This window comes from Panthera pardus, unplaced genomic scaffold (assembly GCF_024362965.1).
Source record: "Panthera pardus isolate Hobbes unplaced genomic scaffold, ASM2436296v1 HiC_scaffold_22, whole genome shotgun sequence".
NCBI classification, from domain to species: Eukaryota; Metazoa; Chordata; class Mammalia; order Carnivora; family Felidae; genus Panthera; species Panthera pardus.
Window position 1 is genome coordinate 33,908,167 of NW_026526788.1, and position 13,034 is coordinate 33,921,200.

Below are 13,034 nucleotides of genomic sequence, written 5' to 3' on the forward strand. Positions count from 1 at the left end.
GGAGGGGCCTCCTGCCGCCGGCTCCGCCCCGCCCCGGGAGCCGCCCGGGTCTGGCCGCGCGCTCAGGGGAGCAGAGGGGAGCGGAGAGGAGCGGGGGTCCCAGCCCCAGGCCACCTCGAGGGAGCCGAAAGCCTCGCGACCTGTGGGTTTGGCCCAGGGCAGACCCTGCAAGGGCTCGGAATGTGCGTGCTATGTGTGTGTTTTGGGAATATGTACCGGTCTGGACCACCGAGTTTTCTAGCAGTCTTTAGCCCCCAGACCGGCTCATACGACGTGGAGAAGAGGCCAAGGTCAAAAAGTCGGCGTCAGACTGCACACGCGGGCGGCGCCCCCAGCCTGTGCAGAGCCAGTGCTCTCAGCAGCCTTCCCTCTGGAAGCTGATAGTCTAGACTTGTGTAAGCATCAGGGCCATTATTAGATAAAACCCTTCAGGCACGGTTTGTTCAGGGAGACCAGGCCAGAGCCAAGGATGCAGGTGGAACTTTGCCTTCCTGCACTCCAACCCTGGAGATAAGACAATGTTCTCTCTCAGGCTAGTAACGGCAGGGATGAAGTGGGAATGATTAGAAACGTTTTGTGCGGTTGTGGGCTGGAAGAGCAAGTGGAAGGAAGGAGAAAATATCCCCATTTTCTTTCAGCACACCCTGTATTTTTATTTTATGGCATCCATCACAATTTGTAATGATATATTTACTGCTATGAGAGGCAGTAGAGCTAGAATGTGGTTGTCTAAAGAGTGAATTCTGATGTCAGACCGCCTGCTTGGATTTATGGGCAATTCATTGACCAGCTGTGTGATGTTGGGCAAGTCACTTAATCTTTCTGTGCTTCAGTACCTTATCTGAAAACTGAGAAGAATAATATTATCTACCTCGCAGGGTTGTGAGTATTAAATGGGCTAAATCACATAAAGTACTTTGAAGAGCTCCTGGCACCTAATTAGAACAGAGGTAGCTATTATTATTTAATATTTGTCTTCCCACTAAATTGTAGGCTCCAATAGGGCAGGGCCCCTGCCTCCTCTGTTCATCATTGTGTACTTAGCCCCAGACCCTCAGGAAATATTTGTGGAATGAAGGAACTACTTAGGGCTGTGGTAGGGGGAGGGAGCTACCATTCCTTCCTCTGTCCCCACTGTCAGAGGAATGGTAGGACTGAGGCACATAACTGTCTCAGTGGAGGAGAAACACACTGGGCAGGTTCCCGACCTGCCCTCCCCGGGCAAGTGTACCCCAAGTCCTGGGCCAGCCCCAACTGGGCAGGATGGAGTTGGGCCAACTGCTGCAGCTCAGTCTTGATTACAGCAGGACGCCCACTGGGAGTCAGGCCTCCATTGTCAGCAGGCTGGCTCACAGAGAAGGCAGCTGAGAGGCTGAGAGGCTTTCCAGTCTCCCTGGCTGCCTCCCTGAGGGGTGGGTGGAGCAAATCTCCCAGGGAGGGCTCCCCTCCTCTCCTTAAGCAACAGCCCTGGGAGCTGAGGAGAGCCAGACTGCCCAGTGGGGGCTATTTAAGGAATAGGAGAGGAAAAGCATTAACAGATTGTCTAGGAAGTGGTCAGAGAGGGCCAGAGGAATGGGCTGAGGTGACAGTACACCATGCTCCACCCCTCCCCAGGGCAACAGGAAGTAAGGCGCTGGGGAGTAAGGCCACTTCCTATCTCAAAGCACTGGGGTGAAAGCCAGGTTCCAAGTCCCGGCGTGGGACTTGGGCAGGGCAATGCAATGAGATTATATATGGGGATGACAATCAGTCCTGAGTTTCTGTCATCTACCTTAAATGCAGAAGTGACAGCTAGTCTGCACTCCAGAAATAGGGGCTGCATATTAATCATCAATATGCCCTTCCCGAGCCCTCAGGACAACTTGGTTCCTGACCTCCTCATGTTGAAACTTAATATTCATTAATATAAGGTGGAGTGAGAAGATGGAGGGAGATCTGAACAAGCACAGACTAGGGCTACTGGAAAGTCCCCTAGGGTATCCCAGGAAAAAATGTTAAAACAGCACTACAACTGCCAGGTACCTACTGTGAGAGTGGGGGCTATCTTCTCCACTGAGCATGAGGGTTCTACCCTGGATATTTGAGGGTAACCATATAAAGCACTTTGCAATGAGCCTCTGGGTAAAAGGAAGAGTGATGAAAAAAATAGTGGGGGGAAGCCTTGGGGATGACTCACAGTACTGTGTAAGGGGAACTAGCTATCTTTCAACAAATGTTTATCAACTGCCTACTATGTGCTTGGCACTGCTTCTCATTTTGAGAAACATCCAAATAAAGTGGAAAATTAGACTTCACAATCAAAACAAAACTCAAATCATTCTCTCCTTTTTCCTTTCTATGTTTCTCTCTCTCTCCTCCTTCTCTCACTACTTCTGTCAACAAGTCAGACTCTGACATGGCCAGAGTGGCAATTCGGAGCCTATAGACACCTTTGTGTGCACACACAAATACACACCCTCATACACACCCTCCTGATTCCCATTGCTGTAGTACCTACGCAACCTCCAGCTACCCCACAGAAATTAGGAGGAAGATACATATAAATAATAACGAGTTCACCAGCTCCCTGCGCATCAGTATCTATGGCAACCTCATGGGGTCCTCGAGCTGTGCTGTTCTGGTTGCAGCAAGTCCCCTGGGCAGCACCAGCACTCAGGCTGTGCCCACAGCACGGGGAACAGGGAATTACACAGGAAATTGATGCCCTGATAATCACCAGAGGGGTTCCACTGGGTGGGACCCTCTGTCATTCCTCTGCTCTTTCTCTTTCGAGGCTCCAAAAATTGCACCATGGGACTTGCTCCCTGAATGAGAGAAGCCTCCCTTCCTAATTTTGGAATGCAATTTTAGAGTAGAAAGGTACTTATTCTTCAGACCTGAGGAAAATGGGGCAGTTGAAAGTGAGGTGTTTAAATGCAAGGGGGATGACACTTTTGGAAACAAACAATAGTTACCTACTTGTTGGGGGATGTTGTAAAATAAATTTGGAGAGAATTTAGCCTTGTGCCCATGAGGAGTTTTCAATCCATATTCCACAGAAATGTACAGGTTACATGGTCATGCCACAGCAGCTACTCAACATATATATTGAGGTTCAATGTAAGGTTTTGTTGAAGAAGAGTCCCTGGCTTAAAGACGTCCCTGAAAGAAGTTTGAAACTCACTGGACCAGTGGCTTCCGAAGTCCCCTCTAACTCTAAGATTCTATGGCTAGTTTTGGAGAATTAGGGGTGATGAGGTAATGGTCTCTCTCCAAGGACTCTGAGAAAATTATTAGTGGTGAGGTATTTGAACCAGTGACAACATATGAAAATGGGGATAAGAAAGAGGGAGAAAGACAAATGAAAACATTTAAATAAACAGTTCCTAAGCTAGGGGGCCTGGTGAGGGTTGCCCCTCTCTCCTCTGGAAGACACATCAAATCACAACAATGCACAGAGTAGTTGCAACCAACCTCAGTAACTACTCCTGATAGCAATCGTCCTTAGTAGGAGTGTTTTCCCATCCCTGCTGTGTCTAAGAACTGAAAAAAGGGTTAGGAACCACAGATTTAACCAATGACTACAGTATTTCTTAACAGAGGATCTGAGGAATGTAAGGTGAGGGGCTGAGCTCTGAAGGATTGGCCACAGGGGATGAGATTTTGGAGGGGATGTGATATATATAATGTGAGGAGCTGTAGTATTTGGAGTGAGGGGCTGAGGGACTGGCAGGAAGGAACTCCCTTCCATTTCCCAGCTAGAGGGCTGATTCCAAAGGACAATCTGATTTCCTTCTGTCTTCCCACCCCCAGTCCAGGTCAGGGCTCTCTCTCACCCCTCCACCATCCTCCTAGAGACTATGCATTCCTTGAAGATAGAGGGTACCTGATCTTTCTCCTCGTATCCTTAACACAGAGCACAAAGCCTGGCATATAGTAGGTACTCAGTAACTATTTGTAGAATGAATGGAGTATTGGGGGCAGGAAACTGAGACATTTAGGATGAAGAGGGAGCACAAGAGGAGAGGTGACAAAGCTGTTATCAGAGATGGAAGGGAGATACTGAGGTAAGGGGCTGGCTGCCTGCACCATTGGGGATGGATGGTCAGGGCTGGAAGAGTGGCATGTGGGGCCCCCTGGTGGGCAGACCTGAGGCACACAGGATGCTAGAGGGAGGGGATGGAGAGCCAGAGGCCTATGAATGAGAAAGAGAGGTGTGGTGACAATAATAAAACCATAATTGTAGTTAACCTTTAGGGAGAGCTTGCTACCAGAAAGTCATAGGCACTAGGTACTCTAACCTATGCTATTCCATGTAACCCTCACCACCACACTGTGAGTGTAGGGGCCGGGCCATCAGCCCCATTTTATAGAAAAGGAAACTGGAGTTTAGAAAAGCAAAGTAGGGGCACCTGGCTGGCTCAGTTGGTAGAGCATCTGACTCTTGATCTTGGGGTCTTGAGTTCAAGCCCCATGTTGGGTGTAGACATTACTTAGAAAGAAAACAAGGAAGGAAGGAGAGAGGGAGGGAAGAAGGAAGGGAGGAAGAGAGGGAGAAAGAAAAGGAAAGTTGCTTGCCTAGGAGCAAACAACTAATATGTTGTAGGGGATGATGTGACTGAAGAGAAGTGAAAAAAAGTGGGTATTGAGGTGGAAGAGAAGTAAATGGCATGCAGGGTTCAATATAGATATGATCATACTAGCAATGGGATCCAGATTGGAATCTTAAACCCAAGGTGGATTTATCCCAATCTAATCCTAGTCCTGAATCCAGATACTTACTCAGAGGAGATACTCATTCATTCATTCATTCATTCATTCATTCATTTCTTTAATCTTGTTGCTCACTATTCTGTTCCAGTCACTTGGGAACCTAAGAGAACAATCTGACAAAATTCTTGCCCTCATGGTACTTACATTGGACTGTAATGTAGTCCTGTATGGACTGTAATGCAGTCTGTACTGTTGGCAAGCAATTAGCCTAGAAAGTGGTCCCTTTAGACTGGAGTAAGTTCCACAGAGAAAATAAAATAAAGCAATGGGATAGAGTGAGGGAGGAATGGAGAATTTCTTTAACTGAGGTACTCAAACATGGATACTCTTGGAAAGGGACTTTTAAGGGAGACCTAAAGGATAAAGAGGCAGTCATTTGAAGACGTGGGGCAAGAGCATACCTGGTGGAAGGAACTGCAGCAAAAGGCTGAAACAAAATTGGTCACGGTATATTGGAGGAGTGGAAAGAAGGACTGTGTGGCAGGAACAAAAGGGCAAGTGGGAAGCAGTAGGTTAACAGGACCTGGAGACCCCAGTAAACCCCACTGTCCTGGTACAACTACCCTGGTGCTCCTTCCAAGCTGTGGGTCACAGGTAGTCCTCAGGGGCAGGCTGCCTTCATGCTCACAAAGGCATGAGACCTGAAACCCCAGCTCAATGCCAGAAGATACCTTCATCAAGAGTGGACATGAAAATGGGCCTGAAGCTGGAGATGATGCTGTTCCTTATTTACCACAATAGAGGGCAGTGAAGGGGGGCTCAGGGTGACCTCTTAGTGCCCCTGAGGTTTTGAGGATGTTGTGCTGAGGGGTTCTGCACACAGCCAATGTCCTCAGTTCTGCTGAGGGGTTCTGGGACAGCCAATATCCCCTCAGTCCATTTAGACAATATCTTACAGCCCTAGGTAGGCGTCAGTCCTAACTCTTATAGGGGACAAAAAGATGGGCCAGAAATAGGCCCTGCCTCGAAGGAGCTTTACTCACTGGAGGCAAGAAGATAAGCACGATAATAAAACAATGATACAACAAAAGATAAGTACCATAGTACAAATGGCTACCTGCATCACATTTCCCTTCCCTTGCCTAACCTCCAGTTCTCTGTTCAGGTGCCACTTTCTCCGAGTAGCTTTCCCTGGCCTTTTGACTACATCAGATCCCTGAATGGCAGCCGCAAAGTTCCATCCACCACTTCTTCAAAGCGCTTGTCCCAAGTGTAATCTTACGTGTGTTTGTGTGACTACAGACTTCATGAGGGTAGGGTCTGTGTCTGTTTATGTTTATCCTGTATCCTCTAAAGTGCCTGGGGCATCGTAGTTACTCAATAATAAATGCATGGGGGATAAAAAGCAAAGTACTATGGGATTTTAATGGGGGAGCAATCAGATCAGTTGGAACAATTGGAAAAGCTGGATGAGCTAAAAGGAAAGGAAGGATGTTGGCAGATGGAGTTGTAGGTGAGGGGTCATTGCTAGTAAAAAAGAGTGTGAATCAGACCCTGAGATATTGAGTGCTTGGCAGGTGTTTGGGAAACTGGGTGATCAGGTGAGCTGGAGGGGAGGGTGGAGTGGAGGAAAAGAACATAAATCTGGGGACCAGCAAGATGTAAATAGTATCTGGCTCTGGGCCAGGCAGGCTAGGCCTCAGGAAGGACCAATGTCCAACTGTCTGACCAGACCAACTCCAGAGGGTCTTAGATCCCAGATCTGGGCTAGAGATGATTACTTACCAGATAATTCCACTTGAATGTCTTGCTGTCCCCTCAAATTTAACATGATCCATAGCCAAATTAATCAGATTGAGAGAGAGTATAACATAGTGGTTAAGAACAATAAAGTCAAATAAATCCTGGCTCCTCCTCTTACTAACTATGGGAGTCTGTGCATTTTGTGACTTCTCTCTGCCTCAGTTTTCTCATCTGCAAAATAGGGATGATGATAGAACTCACCTCACAGGGTTTTATGAGGAGTACATTATTTGTACATGAGAAAAGTAAAACAGTGCCTTTCATATTAAGGGCTCAGTAAATATTAATTATTATAATTACTTCTCTTGCCTTGACCAGTTTTTCTCTCCAGTTCCTTTGGCTGTGACAGTGACATGACTATCCTGCCAATGACCTATGTTCAGAATCTTGGAGTCAACTTTGACTCATCCCTTATCTCACTTAGAGGCAGATGTGGGTGTGGATTCTGCCACTTACTAGTTGTGTGACCTTGGGCAAGTTTCTCAAAGTCCCTGAGCTTCATGATCCTTCCTGGTAAAATAAAGACGTCATAATTTTCACTATAGGGTCCTTATAACAATTTAATGATAATATTTGTAGGTTAATGGCTCAATTCCTGATGCTAAATAAATGGTAGTTATTATTATTTTCATCATGTGTGTCATCAGGAACCAGCACCAGTATATTTCACCCTTTAAATGTCTTTGTGTCTATTCCTTCTTCTGCATTTCCCTCCCACCACCCTAGACTTGGCTTACCTCACCCTCCAGAGTTACTTCAGTAGCTCTCCTACCTTTGTCAACTTCATTTTATATTTCACTTTTCTTTCCTTCTCTTTCTTTCTTTTCTCTTCCTTTCTTTTCCCAGTGCTGGGGGTAGAGCAGTGAACACAATAGAGGCTATCCTTGCCCTCAGGAAGCCTACCTTCTTGTGAGAGGGACAACCTATAAACAAATAAATATTTAATGTGTCAGGTGGCGATAAATACTACAAAGGAAATCAAAGTAGGGGAAGGGGATGGAGGTGCTGTTTAATGTAGGGTAATGAAGTAATGTCCCTCTGATAAGATGAACATATGTGCAGAAATCTGCAGGAATGATATCGCTTTCAGTAGGTCACATCTTGGCTGAAATGCTGTTTCCTTCAGAATTATGTATGAATGCTTATGTATAACTTCTTAGCCAATTCTAGCCAATCTTGTGATTTCATACCACTCACAGAATGCCCCTGCTTCTGTAGACATGCTTAACACATTAAGAATGTATATCATTGGATTAATAGTACTCTGATCATGATATCAGTGTGAACATCTTACTCTTCCTTAAATGTGCTAAGTTTTTTATGATGAACGTAGATTACTTGAATAAGAGCAAGAACCATAACACCATATTTTCTCCTCATCATCTTATTATAAACTTCATGTAACTCTGCAAGGTAAATTTTATATCCCTGTTTTACAGATGGGAAAACTGAGGCACAGAGAGGTTAAGCTAAATCTCTGAATTCAGCTCTTGAAATGTTTGGCACCTGATTACAGGCTCGCTGTTTGCTTACTTTAAATTTTAGTTTTGCCTTCTTAGAGCATAGGTTTCTTAAGGGCAGAGTCCTTGCTTATTCCTGTATCTCCTTCTTCCCCCTCCTCATGCTTTTATGTACTGTACATAATGGGTGCTTTTTTTTTTTTTAATGTTTCTATTTATTTTTGAGACAGAGAGAGACAGAGCATGAACGGGGGAGGGGCAGAGAGAGAGGGAGACACAGAATCGGAAGCAGGCTCCAGGCTCCGAGCCATCAGCCCAGAGCCTGACGCGGGGCTCGAACTCACGGACTGCGAGATCGTGACCTGAGCTGAAGTCGGACGCCCAACAGACTGAGCCACCCAGGCGCCCCAAATGGGTGCTTTTTAATGGATTGGCGTGTTTGATGTCTCTTGTCTATTGCTGTGATATGGTTCATTATCTTGCTGATTGTGCCATGGTGTATACTCTTGACCCTGGGTCCAAGGATGGAGAACCTGAAGCTCCTGGTTTCAAAGATGTGAGGGAGCTGGACCTCCACCCCAAAAGGGTAGTGATTCTGCTTGTCCACTAGGGGCCGCAGTAGGCCTGGGTTTAGAGAGACATCAGGGCTGTGGATTACTCAGCAGACCCCACCCCAGGAGTCATTTCCAACACCAAGTCTGTCCTAGAGCCCAAAGCCCCAGAGACAGCCTATCAGTGTACCTGGCTTCAGTTTCTTCCAATAGACCATCAGATTCCAGGACCTGGAATGAGTTAGCTCCAGAATAAAAGCTGCTGATGGCAGCTAGATAGCAGGAGTATGCTGGCAGTTTCCAGATGCCCCTCAATTAGCCAAATCAAGAAACATGCATGGAGCACACTACTGAGCGCCTGCTGTGTACCACGTAGCATGCTAGACCCTGGGACTAGCTTGGTCAACAAAACAGACTCTTATGATCCCAGCTCTTATGATCTAAGGAGGTATGCAGACAAGCCTAAAAATATTGTATTGTGTGATAAGCTGCTAACATGATTTCTGTTCCAGGGTTAGTTAGCTCTCCTTGGGTCTCATTTCAAAGTAGGTTATCCCATGGGATATCTACCTGCTTTAGAGAAATGAAATAAATAAAGATGAGAGACAGAGACAAGAACCTTTGTCCACATTTGGAGAATCACTGTGGAGTCCCCTCCTCTCTCAAGGTGGAATGGTTCCCAGTGGCTCCTGGGAGATCTGAGGGTGTCTGGGGTTGGGGTGGGTGCTGGGGGAAAGGAAGTGCCAAGCCACCTCTCCACAGCTTTTTTGCTCTCCTTTCTCCAAGTGGCCTGGGAGCTTTGCTTAGGAAGGAAAGATTCCCCAGATTTTGAGGTGTGACCCAGACTGCTGGTTTTCTCACTGATTTCTCTTTGCCTCTTTCTTTCCTTTGCTCCTTTTTCTCAGATGATTTGTCAATCAATGTATTTATCAAATGAATGTTCTGTTTAGGGTACTCCTTTTTATCCAGAAACATTAGGTCAAGGAAATTACAACAGTTAGAGAAAGAATATAACTAGAGAGGTAAAGACAGACACCCATGCAATGCAGCATTTTGACAAGTGCAAATTGGTAGCCACAGACACTCATCCCTGGGGGCTATCCCTGGGGCTGATGTGGTCTTGAGGAGACTTCCTTCCTGGACAAGGTGACCAAGACCTTCCAGGATGAGCCTTCAATCTATTCCAGTGGGGTTTCTCTGGGAGAGATATCCTCAGAGAACAGAGGGGAGGGTAAAACATCCCCCACACCCCAGCTGTTCCTTGTTCATTCCCTTGTGCCTGGACAAGGGGCTCAGAGGCCCATGTGCTCAACATTCCTGAGAAGCAGCTTCTGAGTCAGAGCCCCAGAAACAGCTGAGGCAGCTTCAGGCTGGAGTCTTGGCTCTCTTTTCCCCTTTTCTGTCCAAAAGCAACTCCCTCCCTAGCTATTTGGATGTGACCAGAAACCCAAGCAGGGCTGTGGGGTAGCAGCCTGGCTCAGCCAGTCTATAAAATTTATTTGGTCCCTGAATCCCCTTTGAGACTGTGGCCCTTAGGTAAAGGTGTATGCCCAATGCCACCTATGCCAGGAAGTCCAAGGGGTGAGGAAGACTCACCCATGCCTACAAGTCAAAGCTCCCCATGTGGCCATTGTTGGGCTCCCTCTGGGAAGGGGTCGTAACTAGGACTTGGCTTGAGTTAAGACAGCAGCATTCCCCAGGCAGTGTGCCAGCACCTCCTTACTGCCTGGGCGTGGGGCCCAGGACATGCCAGGGCAATGCCAGAGAGCTGACTCAGGGGGCGGCATAAGGGGAACAGAAAAACCCTTCGCACCCACCAGCTAGGAGAGGAGAGGAAGCTGCCCTGAGGCCTGCTGTGATTGCCCTATAGTGTAGACCACCAACAGGTTCTGTGGATGGGTCTGTTTCTCAGCCACTGATCCATGAAGTGCCACATTTCCTGGGGCCACCAGCAGAAGGCCAAGGCTCTCCCACTTTCCCTGAGTTCCTCTCTTCCTACGAAGACCTCTAGATGTGCAAATCTAGGTTCCCAAACCCCTTTATGCGATTGATTCAGGCCCCACCATTGTCACTTTCTTAAGACTGTGATCTTGGGCAGGTCACTTACTTTGACTTTTGTGAGTCTCAGATTCCTTCTATTTAAGGTGGGATGGGTAAGACCTGCTTGTCCATAGGACTGCAGTAAGGATCAAATAAGATCACATCTATGAAGGTAATGTATATACTCTAAAGTACATTTATAAGCAGGTATTATTAATTGTCATGGTTATTCCCAAGATGGGAATGATAGCTGCTAGCCCTTGAAACTCAAGGTCCTCCTCTTTGCCTATTTCGTCAGACAAGTAGCTCTGAAGCCAGTGCTGGAATCCTAACCCAGTCCTGGGCCTCAGAAGAAGCTTTTCTGCCTGGTGCTATGGTGCCAACTCAGGGAAGCAACCTCCACCAGCCCAGCTCTGTTAAACCGGTTCTTTCTCTTCTAATCAGACTCCTCCAGTCCAGTTTGCCTGCAGTGATGACAAAGGAACCTAAAATAGCACAGGCTCTGCAAACACCGCTGGAGATGGCTTGGGGCATAAGGTGTTGCCTGTCACCCGTGGGCCTGTCTGGGCATCCCAGCCAGCTGCAGCCCTCTACCCTCCAGGGCCTGGTGTGTCTTCCTCTATGCAGCAGAGGATGACAGTGCCTCCTGTCAGCACTTTAGGTGGCTGAATTGGATGACTACTAGAAAGTTGGCTTGGCTAGAGGTGCCAGTGTGGGGAGGGGGACTCACAGCTCTCCCCACCCCCCACTGACTCCTCGAACACATACTCTGGGGGCCCCTCCTTGCACCAAGAGGCCAGGTGAACTGGGCTCAGATCATGCAGAATAGCAGCTGTCTTGCAGTTTTCGGAAGGGTTGCTGACTGGGAACCAAGAGAGTCTCACTCTGAGGACCCTGCAGCTGCAGGCCCTGGCTTGCCACTCTTGCTGCAGAACCAGTTTGGTACAGGCAGCTGCTGGGTCTGCCTCTGCTCTGAGACTTCGCATAGGACGTTTGTGTAACTCAGGTGGGAGCCATAACTGCTAGCTGCGAGGGGGCTTGCAGCAGGGAACCATGGGCAGGAGCTGCCAACCTCGCAGTAGCATTCATTATTGCTGAGGCCTCTCTAATTCCCCATATTTTAAGCAGTCATTTTCCCACAGCACTAGTCTCACTCTTAGAATTTTCTCATCAGACTCTTCCTTAAGCACTTTTTCTTGACATGTGTATTCCTTTCCTGGGTGATTGCTATAAGAAAGATGAAGTCTTAGTTAATGTCAGGAATCCTAAACTTATGGTCTGTTGGCCAAATCCAGCCCTTAAACCTGTTTTTTTGTTGACTTGCATAATTTCAATTGGGAAGTTTTAACATTAAAAAAATCCAGATTTCAGACATTTCTTAACATTTTGTGTCCTACGTAGGTTTCTCCCAGAACAAGTCTTCAGTTGCAAGTAGTTTATTTGGAAGGTGATCCTAGGAAACTCTAGTTAGGGAGTGAGGGAGTCAGACAGGGAAGGGATGATAGAAGGGCAAGGTTACCCAGGAAGTTACCATATGGGCATCTGGAGCTTACTTATGCTGAGGCATTCGGGGAACCAGTGTAGAACACGCGTCTCACAGTTGTCTCACCTGAGAGGCAAAAGCATTAGCATATTTATCCACCAAAACCAGCAGTTATTGGCTGGGAGCTGCTACAGTGTGGGGGAGAAGGGACAATGGTGGTGTTAATGCATAAGGAACATCCAGCCTGTTGTACAGCAGAGAAGAGTGGGCTCCAAAAGCCAGAAGACGCTGGAACTGACAGCATCTGCCACAATATGGAAGATTTAGCAAAACTGCTCCTCAGTTCTCACTTGGCAACAATTGGCAGGAGCTCGATGGCAGGTGCCCCTTTAAACAAGATAAGAGCTCTCCTTTCTGCCATAGTCGTTCCACTCCCTTCCCCACGTTGTCCTACACTCAGCCTGCTTTACTCTTTATGTTACCTACTTAGCCTCTGGGGTGTTGGCGTTTGTGACCCCTGGTGTATGTCTAGTTATAGCTGTGAGTCCCACTGACTCTGTTTCCAATAACTTCTTAGTCTTCTTTGAATCTCACAGGGCAGCTAGCCCAGTGATTCCAAAAGATGTTGACTGATTACTTCTGTTTCTCTAGCCCTGTACTCTGAATTATTTAATTCTCTGAATTTCAGACCATCTTCCCTCTCTGCTTCCGAGCGTGTAGAGTAGGTCTTCACTTTGTGGACTGGCTTGGGGAGGCCCTTTCTTATCTTTTTAACATCAACCTAATTGGCTTTCAGTTTCTAAGACGCATGAAGCTCCTTCCTGCCTCATGTCAATATCCCTGCCTGAAAAGTTCTTTTTTTTCCTTTATGACAGGCTAACTCATATTCATCCTCTAGGACTAAGTGTCACCTCCTCAGTGGAACCTTCCATATCATTCAGTCCCTTATGAGGGTTATGTCCCTCTACTATACATTGTCACAGTGCACTGTATTCCTCCTTAACA